The sequence below is a fragment of the Mesoplodon densirostris genome, chromosome 5 (genome assembly GCF_025265405.1).
Source record: "Mesoplodon densirostris isolate mMesDen1 chromosome 5, mMesDen1 primary haplotype, whole genome shotgun sequence".
Classification (NCBI taxonomy): domain Eukaryota; kingdom Metazoa; phylum Chordata; class Mammalia; order Artiodactyla; family Ziphiidae; genus Mesoplodon; species Mesoplodon densirostris.
In genome coordinates this window covers 74,830,876-74,848,001 of record NC_082665.1, presented here as the reverse complement: position 1 = coordinate 74,848,001, position 17,126 = coordinate 74,830,876, and positions in this window count along the sequence as shown.

The following is a 17,126-nucleotide window of genomic DNA, read 5'->3' as shown; positions in this document are numbered from 1 at the left end:
GCTGTTTATATTGACCTCAACCCAGGCACAGCTGGGGAGGTCTTGCCGGCAGGGTCAGGCTGCCCAGGTCAGCTAATCCTCAGCCCTCAGGGAATCACATTGCAGAAAAAGGACCTCGCTAAGACAGAATATTAGCCAAGGGAAAAAGGACACAATGCCATTTGCAGCACCGTAGATGAGTCTAGAGGTAATCACGTGACTTGTAGTATGTCAGAAAGTGAAAGACACATATCGTAGGATATCACTTATAGGTGTTACGTAAAAATTGATACCAGGGCAGATATTTCCATGGAGAAGGGCAATCACAGATTCATTAAACAAACTTATGGTTCACCAATGGAAAGGTGTGAGGATTGGATTCATTACGATATCAGGGTTAACAGACATATACAAACACAGGTGAAATATATAATCACCAAAGACCTACGGAATACCAAGAGAAGACTACTCAACATTCTGTCATAACGTACATGGGAAAAGGGTCCCAGGAAGAACAGACCTATGTATATGTGTAAAAGAACCACATCTTGCACACCTACAACAAGCCAAACGTTGTCATCAAACTTGCTGTAATAAAAAATAAAAAATTAAATTAAAAACACGAACAAGAAGTAGTGAGACAAACTTGAGGGGCTTTCTCCTGGCACATTCCATTCTAAATTCCAATCTAGAACACGACTTCCATTGAGGCTCTGTTGGCCTAGTAACCAGATTTGGTAAGCGAGAACTGCTGCCACCTTGTGGCCGTTTCACACAACAGCAGCTTTAATCCCAGCGCTAATGGTCAGTGGATATTCAAAATCGTTGCAGGCCTGTAAATGACACCTGCCCTGAAAACAAATCCTGGGGTCATATATCGACCAAAAAATTCAAAAGACGTCCATATTTCAAAACGACAGTTTCAAGAGGCATACTTCAGGCACATTAGTATTCTGCTTCTTTTGCTTTCTTTTTTTTTCGGTTAAAAAAACCGGAATGGGAAAAGGTAACCCTCAGAATGGGAGAAAACGTTCACAAATGAATCAATGGACAAAGGTTTAATCTCCAATATATATAAACAGCTCACGCAGCTTAATATTAATAAAACAAACAACCCAATACAAAAATGGGCAGAAGATCTAAATAGACGTTTCTTCAAAGAAGTCACAGAGATGGCCAAGACGCACATGAAAAGCTGCTCAACATCACTAATTATTAGAGAAATGCAAATCCAAACGACAATGAGGTATGACCTCACACCTGTTAGAATCGGCATCATCAGAAAATCTACAAACAACAAATTCTGGGGAGGGTGTGGACAAAAGGAACCCTCTTCCACTATTGGTGGGAAGGTAAATTGATACAGTCACTATGGAGAACAGTATGGAGGTTCCTTTAAAATACTAAAAAGAGAATTACCATAGGATCCAGCAATCCCACTTCTGGGCATATACCCAGAGAAAACCATAATTCAAAATGACACATTCACCACAATGTTCATTGCAGCACTATTTACAATAGCCAGGTAATGGAAGCAACCTAAATGCCCACAGACAGACGAATGGATAAAGATGTGGTACATATATAAAATGGAATATTACTCAGCCATAAAAAGGAATGAAAGTGGGTCATTTGTAGAGAAGTCAATGGATCTAGAGACTGTCATACAGAGTCAAGTAAGTCAGAAAGAGAAAAACAAATATTCTATATTAATGCATAAAGGTGGAAGCTAGAAAAATGGTACAGATGAACTGGTTTGCAGGGCAGAAATAGAGACACAGAGGTAGAGAACAAACGTATGGACACCAAGTGGGGGAAGCCATGGAGTGGTGGTGGTGGGATGAGTTGGGAGATTGGGATGGACCTGTATACATGTATATGCATAAAATAGATAATAATAACCTGCTGTATAAAAAAATAAATAAACTTATATTTCAAAATTTTTAAAAATAAAACAGAAGAAAGTTCTTCCATTCACACAGATGTATTTATATGAATGAATTATTCCCATGCTTATATCTATAAATACATAAAAGAGGAATAAAATCTAACTTGAACCAAGAAAGAAAAAAAACCTAAACCAAACAGTTATACAGAGGAAAACACTACCAAGGCACTTGTTCCAGCGGTAAACAATTCTGAAATTGGTCAGTGGTGGGGAATCATCTCCCATACAACCAGCAGCCCCGCCCCCCCATGCAAGGAGCGTCCTCATTGCAAAGCTGGGGGACCATGCCGAGGCCTCTGTGAGAAAACGTGTGCTGAACCCCAGGCCAGCTGCTGCTGAACTGTTCCCACCCTTCCCAGGTAAAACACCTGAATATATACAAGGACTTGAAAGCCTAGAGGAAGGGCCGTGGAGCCACACCAGCGACAGCACGCAGGCCAACTTGCTGCCTGCAGGCCAGCCAGGATGGTCCTGGCCCCGGGTGCTCTTCTGGAAGCTTTCCATTTCCCTGCCTGAGATACCCCTCCTGTCCCGGCCCCCACTCCTTTTTTTCTTTCCTCAGCCCGGAGAGAAATTCCAGTGGAAGTTATGGGTGACACATCCTCTTCTTTACAGGTGGCAGCCTGGCAACTACTGCAGAAAGTCCAGCAGAGCCCCACTCACACCGGGCCACCAAAAAAGCCGTGGACCCTCACACCCTCCCACCAGCACAGCCCCGAGACTGCTGATGGGGCAGAGAATATGGAGTCAGGCACAGTGGCAGGGGCTATTGTTGCCTGGAGTGCTGTTTATATTGACCTCAACCCAGGCACACCTGGGGAGTGCTTGCTGGCAGGGTCAGGCTGCCCAGGTCAGCTAATCCTCAGCCCTCAGGGAATCACATTGCAGAAAAAGGACCTCGCTAAGACAGAATATTAGCCAGGGAAAAAAGGACACAATGCCATTTGCAGCACCGTAGATGAGTCTAGAGGTAATCACGTGACTTGTAGTAAGTCAGAAAGTGAAAGACACATATCGTAGGATATCACTTATAGGTGTTACGTAATAATTGATACCAGGGCAGATATTTCCACGGAGAAGGGCAATCACAGATTCATTAAACAAACTTATGGTTCACCAATGGAAAGGTGTGAGGATTGGATTCATTACTATATCGGGGTTAACAGACATATACAAACACAGGTGAAATATATAATCACCAAAGACCTACGGAATACCAAGAGAAGACTATTCAACATTCTGTCATAACGTACATGGGAAAAGGGTCCCAGGAAGAACAGACCTATGTATATGTGTAAAAGAACCACATCTTGCACACCTACAACAAGTCAAACGTTGTCATCAAACTTGCTGTAATAAAAAATAAAAAATTAAATTAAAAACACGAACAAGAAGTAGTGAGACAAACTTGAGGGGCTTTCTCCTGGCACATTCCTTTCTAAATTCCATTCTAGAACAAGACTTCCATTGAGGCTCTGATGCCCTAGTAACCAGATTTGGTAAGGGAGAACTGCTGCCACCTTGTGGCCGTTTCACACAACAGCAGCTTTAATCACAGCGCTAATGGTCAGTGGATATTCAAAATCGTTGCAGGCCTGTAAATGACACCTGCCCTGAAAACAAATCCTGGGGTCATATATCAACCAAAAAATTCAAAAGACGTCCATATTTCAAAACGACAGTTTCAAGAGGCATATTTCACGCACATCAGTGTTCTGCTTCTTTTGCTTTCTTTCTTTTTTGGTTAAAAAAACGGGAATGGAAAAAGGCAACCCTCAGAATGGGCAAAAACGTTTGCAAACGAATCAATGGACAAAGGTTTAATTTCCAATATATATAAACAGCTCACGCAGCTTAATATTAATAAAACAAACAACCCAATACAAAAATGGGCAGAAGATCTAAATAGACGTTTCTTCAAAGAAGTCACAGAGATGGCCAAGACGCACATGAAAAGCTGCTCAACATCACTAATTATTAGAGAAATGCAAATCCAAACGACAATGAGGTATGACCTCACACCTGTTAGAATCGGCATCATCAGAAAATTTACAAACAACAAATTCTGGGGAGGGTGTGGACAAAAGGAAACCCTCTTCCACTATTGGTGGGAAGGTAAATTGATACAGTCACTATGGAGAACAGTATGGAGGTTCCTTTAAAAAACTAAAAAGAGAATTACCATAGGATCCAGCAATCCCACTTCTGGGCATATACCCAGAGAAAACCATAACCCAAAAAGACACATTCACCACAATGTTCATTGCAGCACTATTTACAATAGCCAGGTAATGGAAGCAACCTAAATGCCCACAGACAGACGAATGGATAAAGATGTGGTACATATATAAAATGGAATATTACTCAGCCATAAAAAGGAATGAAACTGGGTCATTTGTAGAGAAGTCGATGGATCTAGAGACTGTCATACAGAGTCAAGTAAGTCAGAAAGAGAAAAACAAATATTCTATATTAATGCATAAAGGTGGAAGCTAGAAAAATGGTACAGATGAACTTGTTTGCAGGGCAGAAATAGAGACACAGAGGTAGAGAACAAACGTATGGACACCAAGTGGGGGAAGCCATGGAGTGGTGGTGGTGGGATGAGTTGGGAGATTGGGATGGACCTGTATACATGTATATGCACAAAATAGATAACTAATAATAACCTGCTGTATAAAAAAATAAATAATATTATATTTCAAAATTTTTAAAAATAAAACAAAAGAAAGTTCTTGCATTCACACAGATGTATTTATATGAATGAATTATTCCCATGCTTATATCTATAAATACATAAAAGAGGAATAAAATCTAACTTGAACCAAGAAAGAAAAAAAACCTAAACCAAACAGTTATACAGAGGAAAACACTACCAAGGCACTTGTTCCAGCGGTAAACAATTCTGAAATTGGTCAGTGGTGGGGAATCATCTCCCATACAACCAGCAGCCCTGCCCCACCATGCAAGGAGCGTCCTCATTGCAAAGCTGGGGGACCATGCCGAGGCCTCTGTGAGTAAACGTGAGCTGAGTCCCAGGCCAGCTGCTGCTGAACTGTTCCCACCCTTCGCAGGTAAAACACCTGAATATGTACAAGGGCTTGAAAGCCTAGAGGAAAGGCCGTGGAGCCACACCAGCGACAGCACGCAGGCCAACTTGCTGACTGCAGGCCAGCCAGGATGGTCCTGGCCCCGGGCACTCTTCTGGAAGCTTTCCATTTCCCTGCCTGAGATACCCCTCCTGTCCCGGCCCCCACTCCTTTTTTTCCTTCCTCAGCCCGGAGAGAAATTCCAGTGGAAGTTATGGGTGACACATCCTCTTCTTTACAGGTGGCAGCCTGGCAACTCCTGCAGAAAGTCCAGCAGAGCCCCACTCACACCGGGCCACCAACAAAGCTGTGGACCCTCACACCCTCCCACCAGCACAGCCCCGAGACTGCTGATGGGGCAGAGAATATGGAGTCAGGCACAGCTGCAGGGGCTATTGTTGCCTGGAGTGCTGTTTATATTGACCTCAACCCAGGCACACCTGGGGAGGGCTTGCCGGCAGTGTCTGGCTGCCCAGGTCAGCTTATCCTCAGCCCTCAGGGAATCACATTGCAGAAATAGGACCTCGCTAAGACAGAATATTAGCCAAGGGAAAAAAGGACACAATGCCATTTGCAGCACCGTAGATGAGTCTAGAGGTAATCACGTGACTTGTAGTAAGTCAGAAAGTGAAAGACACATATCGTAGGATATCACTTATAGGTGTTACGTAAAAATTGATACCAGGGCAGATATTTCCACGGAGAAGGGCAATCACAGATTCATTAAACAAACTTATGGTTCACCAATGGAAAGGTGTGAGGATTGGATTCATTACGATATCGGGGTTAACAGACATATACAAACACAGGTGAAATATATAATCACCAAAGACCTACGGAATACCAAGAGAAGACTACTCAACATTCTGTCATAATGTACATGGGAAAAGGGTCCCAGGAAGAACAGACCTATGTATATGTGTAAAAGAACCACATCTTGCACACCTACAACAAGCCAAACGTTGTCATCAAACTTGCTGTAATAAAAAATAAAAAATTAAATTAAAAACACGAACAAGAAGTAGTGAGACAAACTTGAGGGGCTTTCTCCTGGCACATTCCATTCTAAATTCCAATCTAGAACACGACTTCCATTGAGGCTCTGTTGGCCTAGTAACCAGATTTGGTAAGCGAGAACTGCTGCCACCTTGTGGCCGTTTCACACAACAGCAGCTTTAATCCCAGCGCTAATGGTCAGTGGATATTCAAAATCGTTGCAGGCCTGTAAATGACACCTGCCCTGAAAACAAATCCTGTGGTCATATATCGACCAAAAAATTCAAAAGACGTCCATATTTCAAAATGACAGTTTCAAGAGGCATACTTCACGCACATTAGTGTTCTGCTTCTTTTGCTTTCTTTCTTTTTCGGTTAAAAAAACTGGAATGGGAAAAGGTAACCCTCAGAATGGGAGAAAACGTTCACAAATGAATCAATGGACAAAGGTTTAATCTCCAATATATATAAACAGCTCACGCAGCTTAATATTAATAAAACAAACAACCCAATACAAAAATGGGCAGAAGATCTAAATAGACGTTTCTTCAAAGAAGTCACAGAGATGGCCAAGACGCACATGAAAAGCTGCTCAACATCACTAATTATTAGAGAAATGCAAATCCAAACGACAATGAGGTATGACCTCACACCTGTTAGAATCGGCATCATCAGAAAATCTACAAACAACAAATTCTGGGGAGGGTGTGGACAAAAGGAACCCTCTTCCACTATTGGTGGGAAGGTAAATTGATACAGTCACTATGGAGAACAGTATGGAGGTTCCTTTAAAAAACTAAAAAGAGAATTACCATAGGATCCAGCAATCCCACTTCTGGGCATATACCCAGAGAAAACCATAACTCAAAATGACACATTCACCACAATGTTCATTGCAGCACTATTTACAATAGCCAGGTAATGGAAGCAACCTAAATGCCCACAGACAGACGAATGGATAAAGATGTGGTACATATATAAAATGGAATATTACTCAGCCATAAAAAGGAATGAAAGTGGGTCATTTGTAGAGAAGTCGATGGATCTAGAGACTGTCATACAGAGTCAAGTAAGTCAGAAAGAGAAAAACAAATATTCTACATTAATGCATAAAGGTGGAAGCTAGAAAAATAGTACAGATGAACTTGTTTGCAGGGCAGAAATAGAGACACAGAGGTAGAGAACAAACATATGGACACCAAGTGGGGGAAGCCATGGAGTGGTGGTGGTGGGATGAGTTGGGAGATTGGGATTGACCTGTATACATGTATATGCATAAAATAGATAACTAATAATAACCTGCTGTATAAAAAAATAAATAAAATTATATTTCAAAATTTTTAAAAATAAAACAGAAGAAAGTTCTTCCATTCACACAGATGTATTTATATGAATGAATTATTCCCATGCTTATATCTATAAATACATAAAAGAGGAATAAAATCTAACTTGAACCAAGAAAGAAAAAAAACCTAAACCAAACAGTTATACAGAGGAAAACACTACCAAGGCACTTGTTCCAGCGGTAAACAATTCTGAAATTGGTCAGTGGTGGGGAATCATCTCCCATACAACCAGCAGCCCCGCCCCCCCATGCAAGGAGCGTCCTCATTGCAAATCTGGGGGACCATGCCGAGGCCTCTGTGAGTAAACGTGAGCTGAGTCCCAGGCCAGCTGCTGCTGAACTGTTCCCACCCTTCGCAGGTAAAACACCTGAATATGTACAAGGGCTTGAAAGCCTAGAGGAAGGGCCGTGGAGCCACACCAGCGACAGCACGCAGGCCAACTTGCTGCCTGCAGGCCAGCCAGGATGGTCCTGGCCCCGGGCGCTCTTCTGGAAGCTTTCCATTTCCCTGCCTGAGATACCCCTCATGTCCCGGCCCCCACTCCTTTTTTTCCTTCCTCAGCCCGGAGAGAAATTCCAGTGGAAGTTATGGGTGACACATCCTCTTCTTTACAGGTGGCAGCCTGGCAACTCCTGCAGAAAGTCCAGCAGAGCCCCACTCACACCGGGCCACCAACAAAGCTGTGGACCCTCACACCCTCCCACCAGCACAGCCCCGAGACTGCTGATGGGGCAGAGAATATGGAGTCAGGCACAGCTGCAGGGGCTATTGTTGCCTGGAGTGCTGTTTATATTGACCTCAACCCAGGCACACCTGGGGAGGGCTTGCCGGCAGGGTCAGGCTGCCCAGGTCAGCTAATCCTCAGCCCTCAGGGAATCACATTGCAGAAAAAGGACCTCGCTAAGACAGAATATTAGCCAAGGGAAAAAAGGACACAATGCCATTTGCAGCACCGTAGATGAGTCTAGAGGTAATCACGTGACTTGTATTAAGTCAGAAAGTGAAAGACACATATCGTAGGATATCACTTATAGGTGTTATGTAAAAATTGATACCAGGGCAGATATTTCCACGGAGAAGGGCAATCACAGATTCATTAAACAAACGTATGGTTCACCAATGGAAAGGTGTGAGGATTGGATTCATTATGATATCGGGGTTAACAGACATATACAAACACAGGTGAAATATATAATCACCAAAGACCTACGGAATACCAAGAGAAGACTACTCAACATTCTGTCATAATGTACATGGGAAAAGGGTCCCAGGAAGAACAGACCTATGTATATGTGTAAAAGAACCACATCTTGCACACCTACAACAAGCCAAACGTTGTCATCAAACTTGCTGTAATAAAAAATAAAAAATTAAATTAAAAACACGAACAAGAAGTAGTGAGACAAACTTGAGGGGCTTTCTCCTGGCACATTCCATTCTAAATTCCAATCTAGAACACGACTTCCATTGAGGCTCTGTTGCCCTAGTAACCAGATTTGGTAAGCGAGAACTGCTGCCACCTGGTGGCCGTTTCACACAACAGCAGCTTTAATCCCAGCGCTAATGGTCAGTGGATATTCAAAATCGTTGCAGGCCTGTAAATGACACCTGCCCTGAAAACAAATCCTGGGGACATATATCGACCAAAAAATTCAAAAGACGTCCATATTTCAAAACGACACTTTCAAGAGGCATACTTCACGCACATTAGTGTTCTGCTTCTTTTGCTTTCTTTTTTTTTCGGTTAAAAAAACCGGAATGGGAAAAGGTAACCATCAGAATGGGAGAAAACGTTCACAAATGAATCAATGGACAAAGGTTTAATCTCCAATATATATAAACAGCTCACGCAGCTTAATATTAATAAAACAAACAACCCAATACAAAAATGGGCAGAAGATCTAAATAGACGTTTCTTCAAAGAAGTCACAGAGATGGCCAAGACGCACATGAAAAGCTGCTCAACATCACTAATTATTAGAGAAATGCAAATCCAAACGACAATGAGGTATGACCTCACACCTGTTAGAATCGGCATCATCAGAAAATCTACAAACAACAAATTCTGGGGAGGGTGTGGACAAAAGGAACCCTCTTCCACTATTGGTGGGAAGGTAAATTGATACAGTCACTATGGAGAACAGTATGGAGGTTCCTTTAAAATACTAAAAAGAGAATTACCATAGGATCCAGCAATCCCACTTCTGGGCATATACCCAGAGAAAACCATAACTCAAAATGACACATTCACCACAATGTTCATTGCAGCACTATTTACAATAGCCAGGTAATGGAAGCAACCTAAATGCCCACAGACAGACGAATGGATAAAGATGTGGTACATATATAAAATGGAATATTACTCAGCCATAAAAAGGAATGAAAGTGGGTCATTTGTAGAGAAGTCAATGGATCTAGAGACTGTCATACAGAGTCAAGTAAGTCAGAAAGAGAAAAACAAATATTCTATATTAATGCATAAAGGTGGAACCTAGAAAAATGGTACAGATGAACTGGTTTGCAGGGCAGAAATAGAGACACAGAGGTAGAGAACAAACGTATGGACACCAAGTGGGGGAAGCCATGGAGTGGTGGTGGTGGGATGAGTTGGGAGATTGGGATGGACCTGTATACATGTATATGCATAAAATAGATAACTAATAATAACCTGCTGTATAAAAAAATAAATAAACTTATATTTCAAAATTTTTAAAAATAAAACAGAAGAAAGTTCTTCCATTCACACAGATGTATTTATATGAATGAATTATTCCCATGCTTATATCTATAAATACATAAAAGAGGAATAAAATCTAACTTGAACCAAGAAAGAAAAAAAACCTAAACCAAACAGTTATACAGAGGAAAACACTACCAAGGCACTTGTTCCAGCGGTAAACAATTCAGAAGTTGGTCAGTGGTGGGGAATCATCTCCCATACACCCAGCAGCCCCGCCCCCCCATGCAAGGAGCCTCCTCATTGCAAAGCTGGGGGACCATGCCGAGGCCTCTGTGAGTAAACGTGAGCTGAGCCCCAGCCCAGCTGCTGCTGAACTGTTCCCAACCTTCCCAGGTAAAACACCTGAATATGTACAAGGGCTTGAAACCCTAGAGGAAGGGCCGTGGAGCCACACCAGTGACAGCACGCAGGCCAACTTGCTGCCTGCAGGCCAGCCAGGATGGTCCTGGCCCCGGGCGCTCTTCTGGAAGCTTTCCATTTCCCTGCCTGAGATACCCCTCATGTCCCGGCCCCCACTCCTTTTTTTCCTTCCTCAGCCCGGAGAGAAATTCCAGTGGAAGTTATGGGTGACACATCCTCCTCTTTATAGGTGGCAGCCTGGCAACTCCTGCAGAAAGTCCAGAAGAGCCCCACTCACACCGGGCCACCATCAAAGCCGTGGACCCTCACACCCTCCCACCAGCACAGCCCCGAGACTGCTGATGGGGCAGAGAATATGGAGTCAGGCACAGCTGCAGGGGCTATTGTTGCCTGGAGTGCTGTTTATATTGACCTCCACCCAGGCACACCTGGGGAGGGCTTGCCGGCAGGGTCAGGCTGCCCAGGTCAGCTAATCCTCAGCCCTCAGGGAATCACATTGCAGAAAAAGGACCTCGCTAAGACAGAATATTAGCCAAGGGAAAAAAGGACACAATGCCATTTGCAGCACCGTAGATGAGTCTAGAGGTAATCACGTGACTTGTAGTAAGTCAGAAAGTGAAAGACACATATCGTAGGATATCACTTATAGGTGTTACGTAAAAATTGATACCAGGGCAGATATTTCCACGGAGAAGGGCAATCACAGATTCATTAAACAAACTTATGGTTCACCAATGGAAAGGTGTGAGGATTGGATTCATTACGATATGGGGGTTAACAGACATATACAAACACAGGTGAAATATATAATCACCAAAGACCTACGACATACCAAGAGAAGACTACTCAACATTCTGTCATAATGTACATGGGAAAAGGGTCCCAGGAAGAACAGACCTATGTATATGTGTAAAAGAACCACATCTTGCACACCTACAACAAGCCAAACGTTGTCATCAAACTTGCTGTAATAAAAAATAAAAAATTAAATTAAAAACACAATCAAGAAGTAGTGAGACAAACTTGGGGGGCTTTCTCCTGGCACATTCCATTCTAAATTCCAATCTAGAACACGACTTCCATTGAGGCTCTGTTGCCCTAGTAACCAGATTTGGTAAGCGAGAACTGCTGCCACCTTGTGGCCGTTTCACACAACAGCAGCTTTAATCCCAGCGCTAATGGTCAGTGGATATTCAAAATCGTTGCAGGCCTGTAAATGACACCTGCCCTGAAAACAAATCCTGGGGTCATATATCGACCAAAAAATTCAAAAGACGTCCATATTTCAAAACGACAGTTTCAAGAGGCATACTTCACGCACATTAGTGTTCTGCTTCTTTTGCTTTCTTTCTTTTTCGGTTAAAAAAAAACGGAATGGGAAAAGGTAACCCTCAGAATGGGAGAAAACGTTCACAAATGAATCAATGGACAAAGGTTTAATCTCCAATATATATAAACAGCTCACGCAGCTTAATATTAATAAAACAAACAACCCAATACAAAAATGGGCAGAAGATCTAAATAGACGTTTCTTCAAAGAAGTCACAGAGATGGCCAAGACGCACATGAAAAGCTGCTCAACATCACTAATTATTAGAGAAATGCAAATGCAAACGACAATGAGGTATGACCTCACACCTGTTAGAATTGGCATCATCAGAAAATTTACAAACAACAAATTCTGGGGAGGGTGTGGACAAAAGGACACCCTCTTCCACTATTCGTGGGAAGGTAAATTGATACAGTCACTATGGAGAACAGTATGGAGGTTCCTTTAAAATACTAAAAAGAGAATTACCATAGGATCCAGCAATCCCACTTCTGTGCATATACCCAGAGAAAACCATAACTCAAAAAGACACATTCACCACAATGTTCATTGCAGCACTATTTACAATAGCCAGGTAATGGAAGCAACCTAAATGCCCACAGACAGACGAATGGATAAAGATGTGGTACATATATAAAATGGAATATTACTCAGCCATAAAAAGGAATGAAACTGGGTCATTTGTAGAGAAGTCGATGGATCTAGAGACTGTCATACAGAGTCAAGTAAGTCAGAAAGAGAAAAACAAATATTCTATATTAATGCATAAAGGTGGAAGCTAGAAAAATGGTACAGATGAACTGGTTTGCAGGGCAGAAATAGAGACACAGAGGTAGAGAACAAACGTATGGACACCAAGGGGGGAAGCCAAGGAGTGGTGGTGGTGGGATGAGTTGGGATGGACCTGTATACATGTATATGCATAAAATAGATAACTAATAATAACCTGCTGTATAAAAAAATAAATAAAATTATATTTCAAAATTTTTAAAAATAAAACAGAAGAAAGTTCTTCCATTCACACAGATATATTTATATGAATGAATTATTCCCATGCTTATATCTATAAATACATAAAAGAGGAATAAAATCTAACTTGAACCAAGAAAGAAAAAAAACCTAAACCAAACAGTTATACAGAGGAAAACACTACCAAGGCACTTGTTCCAGCGGTAAACAATTCTGAAATTGGTCAGTGGTGGGGAATCATCTCCCATACACCCAGCAGCCCCGACCCCCCATGAAAGGAGCCTCCTCATTGCAAAGCTGGGGGACCATGCCGAGGCCTCTGTGAGTAAACGTGAGCTGAGCCCCAGGCCAGCTGCTGCTGAACTGTTCCCACCCTTCCCAGGTAAAACACCTGAATATGTACAAGGGCTTGAAAGCCTAGAGGAAGGGCCGTGGAGCCACACCAGTGACAGCACGCAGGTCAACTTGCTGCCTGCAGGCCAGCCAGGATGGTCCTGGCCCCGGGCGCTCTTCTGGAAGCTTTCCATTTCCCTGCCTGAGATACCCCTCCTGTCCCGGCCCCCACTCCTTTTTTCCTTCCTCAGCCCGGAGAGAAATTCCAGTGGAAGTTATGGGTGACACATCCTCTTCTTTACAGGTGGCAGCCTGGCAACTCCTGCAGAAAGTCCAGCAGAGCCCCACTCACACCGGGCCACCAACAAAGCCGTGGACCCTCACACCCTCCCACCAGCACAGCCCCGAGACTGCTGATGGGGCAGAGAATATGGAGTCAGGCACAGCTGCAGGGGCTATTGTTGCCTGGAGTGCTGTTTATATTGACCTCAACACAGGCACACCTGGGGAGGGCTTGCCGGCAGGGTCAGGCTGCCCAGGTCAGCTAATCCTCAGCCCTCAGGGAATCACATTGCAGAAAAAGGACCTCGCTAAGACAGAATATTAGCCAAGGGAAAAAAGGACACAATGCCATTTGCAGCACCGTAGATGAGTCTAGAGGTAATCACGTGACTTGTAGTAAGTCAGAAAGTGAAAGACACATATCGTAGGATATCACTTATAGGTGTTACGTAAAAATTGATACCAGGGCAGATATTTCCACGGAGAAGGGCAATCACAGATTCATTAAACAAACTTATGGTTCACCAATGGAAAGGTGTGAGGATTGGATTCATTACGATATCGGGGTTAACAGACATATACAAACACAGGTGAAATATATAATCACCAAAGACCTACGGAATACCAAGAGAAGACTACTCAACATTCTGTCATAATGTACATGGGAAAAGGGTCCCAGGAAGAACAGACCTATGTATATGTGTAAAAGAACCACATCTTGCACACCTACAACAAGCCAAACGTTGTCATCAAACTTGCTGTAATAAAAAATAAAAAATTAAATTAAAAACACGAACAAGAAGTAGTGAGACAAACTTGAGGGGCTTTCTCCTGGCACATTCCATTCTAAATTCCAATCTAGAACACGACTTCCATTGAGGCTCTGTTGCCCTAGTAACCAGATTTGGTAAGCGAGAACTGCTGCCACCTTGTGGCCGTTTCACACAACAGCAGCTTTCCCAGCGCTAATGGTCAGTGGATATTCAAAATCGTTGCAGGCCTGTAAATGACACCTGCCCTGAAAACAAATCCTGGGGTCATATATCGCCCAAAAAATTCAAAAGACGTCCATATTTCAAAACGACAGTTTCAAGAGGCATACTTCACGCACATTAGTGTTCTGCTTCTTTTGCTTTCTTTCTTTTTCGGTTAAAAAAACCGGAATGGGAAAAGGTAACCCTCAGAATGGGAGAAAACGTTCACAAATGAATCAATGGGCAAAGGTTTAATCTCCAATATATATAAACAGCTCACGCAGCTTAATATTAATAAAACAAACAACCCAATACAAAAATGGGCAGAAGATCTAAATAGACGTTTCTTCAAAGAAGTCACAGAGATGGCCAAGACGCACATGAAAAGCTGCTCAACATCACTAATTATTAGAGAAATGCAAATCCAAACGACAATGAGGTATGACCTCACACCTGTTAGAATCGGCATCATCAGAAAATTTACAAACAACAAATTCTGGGGAGGGTGTGGACAAAAGGAAACCCTCTTCCACTATTGGTGGGAAGGTAAATTGATACAGTCACTATGGAGAACAGTATGGAGGTTCCTTTAAAAAACTAAAAAGAGAATTACCATAGGATCCAGCAATCCCACTTCTGGGCATATACCCAGAGAAAACCATAACTCAAAAAGACACATTCACCACAATGTTCATTGCAGCACTATTTACAATAGCCAGGTAATGGAAGCAACCTAAATGCCCACAGACAGACGAATGGATAAAGATGTGGTACATATATAAAATGGAATATTACTCAGCCATAAAAAGGAATGAAACTGGGTCATTTGTAGAGAAGTCGATGGATCTAGAGACTGTCATACAGAGTCAAGTAAGTCAGAAAGAGAAAAACAAATATTCTATATTAATGCATAAAGTTGGAAGCTAGAAAAATGGTACAGATGAACTTGTTTGCAGGGCAGAAATAGAGACACAGAGGTAGAGAACAAACATATGGACACCAAGTGGGGGAAGCCATGGAGTGGTGGTGGTGGGATGAGTTGGGAGATTGGGATGGACCTGTATACATGTATATGCAAAAAATAGATAACTAATAATAACCTGCTGTATAAAAAAATAAATAAAATTATATTTCAAAATTTTTAAAAATAAAACAAAAGAAAGTTCTTGCATTCACACAGATGTATTTATATGAATGAATTATTCCCATGCTTATATCTATAAATACATAAAAGAGGAATAAAATCTAACTTGAACCAAGAAAGAAAAAAAACCCAAACCAAACAGTTATACAGAGGAAAACACTACCAAGGCACTTGTTCCAGCGGTAAACAATTCTGAAATTGGTCAGTGGTGGGGAATCATCTCCCATACACCCAGCAGCCCCGCCCCCCCATGCAAGGAGCGTCCTCATTTCAAAGCTGGGGGACCATGCCGAGGCCTCTGTGAGTAAACGTGAGCTGAGTCCCAGGCCAGCTGCTGCTGAACTGTTCCCACCCTTCGCAGGTAAAACACCTGAATATGTACAAGGGCTTGAAAGCCTAGAGGAAGGGCCGTGGAGCCACACCAGCGACAGCACGCAGGCCAACTTGCTGCCTGCAGGCCAGCCAGGATGGTCCTGGCCCCGGGCACTCTTCTGGAAGCTTTTCATTTCCCTGCGTGAGATACCCCTCCTGTCCCGGCCCCCACTCCTTTTTTTCCTTCCTCAGCCCGGAGAGAAATTCCAGTGGAAGTTATGGGTGACACATCCTCTTCTTTACAGGTGGCAGCCTGGCAACTCCTGCAGAAAGTCCAGCAGAGCCCCACTCACACCGGGCCACCAACAAAGCTGTGGACCCTCACACCCTCCCACCAGCACAGCCCCGAAACTGCTGATGGGGCAGAGAATATGGAGTCAGGCACAGCTGCAGGGGCTATTGTTGCCTGGAGTGCTGTTTATATTGACCTCAACCCAGGCACACCTGGGGAGGGCTTGCCGGCAGGGTCAGGCTGCCCAGGTCAGCTAATCCTCAGCCCTCAGGGAATCACATTGCAGAAAAAGGACCTCGCTAAGACAGAATATTAGCCAAGGGAAAAAAGGACACAATGCCATTTGCAGCACCGTAGATGAGTCTAGAGGTAATCACGTGACTTGTAGTAAGTCAGAAAGTGAAAGACACATATCGTAGGATATCACTTATAGGTGTTACGTAAAAATTGATACCAGGGCAGATATTTCCACGGAGAAGGGCAATCACAGATTCATTAAACAAACTTATGGTTCACCAATGGAAAGGTGTGAGGATTGGATTCATTACGATATCGGGGTTAACAGACATATACAAACACAGGTGAAATATATAATCACCAAAGACCTACGGAATACCAAGAGAAGACTACTCAACATTCTGTCATAATGTACATGGGAAAAGGGTCCCAGGAAGAACAGACCTATGTATATGTGTAAAAGAACCACATCTTGCACACCTACAACAAGCCAAACGTTGTCATCAAACTTGCTGTAATAAAAAATAAAAAATTAAATTAAAAACACGAACAAGAAGTAGTGAGACAAACTTGAGGGGCTTTCTCCTGGCACATTCCATTCTAAATTCCAATCTAGAACACGACTTCCATTGAGGCTCTGTTGCCCTAGTAACCAGATTTGGTAAGCGAGAACTGCTGCCACCTTGTGGCCGTTTCACACAACAGCAGCTTTAATCCCAGCGCTAATGGTCAGTGGATATTCAAAATCGTTGCAGGCCTGTAAATGACACCTGCCCTGAAAACAAATCCTGGGGT